This window comes from Hipposideros armiger, unplaced genomic scaffold (assembly GCF_001890085.2).
Source record: "Hipposideros armiger isolate ML-2016 unplaced genomic scaffold, ASM189008v1 scaffold_233, whole genome shotgun sequence".
NCBI lineage: Eukaryota > Metazoa > Chordata > Mammalia > Chiroptera > Hipposideridae > Hipposideros > Hipposideros armiger.
This window is the reverse complement of record NW_017731583.1, coordinates 1,282,641-1,285,523: the sequence shown is the minus strand read 5'-3', so window position 1 is coordinate 1,285,523 and position 2,883 is coordinate 1,282,641.

The window sequence follows — 2,883 nt, the reverse complement described above, 5'->3', positions numbered from 1 at the left end:
AAAAAAAAAAACTATAATCTAAAATTGAAATACATTGCTTTTAAAACACATAAAATCCATTTTGAAATGTGTGCAATATATTTTTCTTTAAAAACAATGTTTTACAGAAAATAATACCTTTAGGGATTAAGAAACCAGTCTAGAATTCAGTGACTTCCTCAGTTTCATCTAAGTGTATTTTCTTGATCACTTCAATTCAAATAACAATGAAAAAAATTTTTACTTTAAAAAATGACTCATAGATGATTTTCTATGCCACAGGATTAATGTATTCCTTCACTGTTGGTCTTTAACCTTTCTGTAACTGTACACCAAAAAATACATATGATTAATTTTTTTAAATGTCATTGAAAAATACTCTTGCCCATTGATTTCACTTGGAACTGAACAAACATCACAGTACAAAATAAGCAATTGTGTTTCAATTTTGATCTGCCATGTTAGGTTCAGTGTTCTCCAGATTTGACCCGTCAGAACCCTCTACTTTTTCTCTGAGTTCCCTACTGTTTTTCTGTATGTCGTTAGCTATACTTTCAAATAAGCCACTGTTGTTTTTTCAGCTTAGGCTGTTTGGTCAGTTCAGGTCAAGTATCCTGATACTGTGTGATCCCCTCTCACATCATCTGACCCTAACAATATATCCTGCAAAGTTGAAGAATGCGTTTTTCTTTCTGAGTCCTTTTGACAGGTATCCAATTCCTCAACTAAAGACATAACTAACAGAGTTTCCAGCAGGAAGAGCACTGAGAAAATGCTTTTGTCAGGGCCCCTGTGTCCAGTTGCCTTTTCTGCTCCAGTTTTTCTCCTTTGGCTGGAAAAGACATCACCCAGTCTCTGTAGTTGGAGCACTGTCCACAGAACACAAGTACAATCAAAAGGGACTTGCCAGTCCCCTGAGAAAAGCAACTAAAGGTTTATAAGAGAGTTCCAGGAACTCGTATACACCTCCGATATCATTTACAAGGGAGATTCATTTCTAAAACAATAAATCTTTTGCCTGATACTTGTTCAAACAAGAACTCAAACCGTATGAATCCTTTATCAGATACTGCCTTTCAGTGTCATTTCTTTCTTGTTACTTGAAAAATCTTACTTCAATTCTATGCATGACTAGAAAACCCTAAGTAAGATTGCCAATCATTTATTAAATGCCAACCATTTAAATTTTAACACTTTTAATAATGTCTACTACATATTTCAACATTAATCTAAATAGAATAGTTCAGGCCTAGAAAGAAGAAAAGAAAAATTTTTTACCTGAATAGTCCAAATTATCCCTCACAAGAACTCTCATCTCAATAACCATCCATTTTCTGGAAATCATTATTGCTGTAATGCAGCCAGTTTATTGCAGAAAAGAAAAATGAAGTTTCTTATACTGTGCCAGTTATGTCTAGTTTCTTCTGACCTCATCATGGCTCTTCAGCTGTGCCAATTGGTGGCAATGTAAATTGTTAGATAATTTTTATGATAGTTATATTTTACTCAAGGGCCACTGAATATGTAAAAATAATTTCCTCTTGAGGAGAAAGACCTAGTCTGGACTTCAGATAAGATAATTCGCCTGTGCCCCTTTAACGATAAGGTGCGTCATCAAATCCCAAGCACCAAACCCTCAGGGGCTCTACAGAAATAGTCATTTTGTTTGTTCGGCGGCCCATAACCCCACATATCTCAGCCCCATGCACGCTCGGTATATTTAGTAAGCACTCAAGTTGCTTATCGTCTTTAGCATATTCTTTAATAATCACTAGTAACAAACCTCTACTGCTCTAAAAGTTTACTCCCATTTTGCTTATAGTCAGTGAGTCTTGTGGTTTGAGATCTGTTCTCCCACGCTTTGACTCAGAGAAGGTTATCACTACTCCACACAATTCCATTAAAGGAGTTTTGCTCAGAGATGAGGTCATATTGGCAATGCAGAAATCACGGGGTGTTTGCATCCACAGGGATAAGCGTTGCGGTCATGGCTCGCAGGCAGTGTGAAAGTCAGAATGGCAGTCAGAGGGGCCCATTGCTTTGCGGCAGTATGTCTTGATTCTTAACGTGTTGCTCAGTGATAAAGTGAAGAGTAAGGGCCATGATGCATTTGTATCAGTAGGTCCAAAATATTGGCAGGTGCTTTCTGGATTCCAAAGAAAAGGGATATAGTAAACTCAGTTTTTGTTCCAGGAAGATAAAGAGAAGGTTGCTGTATTTTTTTTTCTTTTTCTTTTTTGGTCAACTATGAATAAGGAACGAAACAAAAAGGAAGGCTGGTGTTTAAACAGCAACATCTGAGATCTAGATTCAATTGTGGAAGGATATTTAGGACATTCAGTTAAATATAGACACGATTTACTGGGCGAGGTTATAAGCCTCCCACATAAACAGGGTCTTAAGAAGACCCTGAGCAGTCATTCGAAAACAACTACTAATTTTACTTACAAGTAATTGCTTTTCAAAAAAATAATCAAGGATTCAGGAACTTCACTATGTCTCCTTCATTAATATTGACAGGCTGTCTAAGAGTTGGGTTAGGAGCACGGCCTCTGGAGCCCGACTACCTAGCTCAAATCCTAGCTCTGCCTTTTATGAACTTGGTCAACTTATTTAGGAGCTTGGTCAGGTTGGCCTTTCGGTGACTCAGTTTCACTGTCTGTTGTGAAAGAATCTACCTCAAAAGATTGTTGTACAAATTGAATGTGTTAATTTCATGTGTCTGCCTCACGTGAGCACTACCTGTAATTGCTGTTATTATTCTCATTGCACATCTCATATCTCACTTGTCAGGATAAAATTCTTTGTTTATATTTAATTTTCTTAATGTCTTTATATAAATGCAGCCTACTATGAAAACCTGGCATAAAAGGAAAGACAGATGGATTGTTAAATCCCATTATA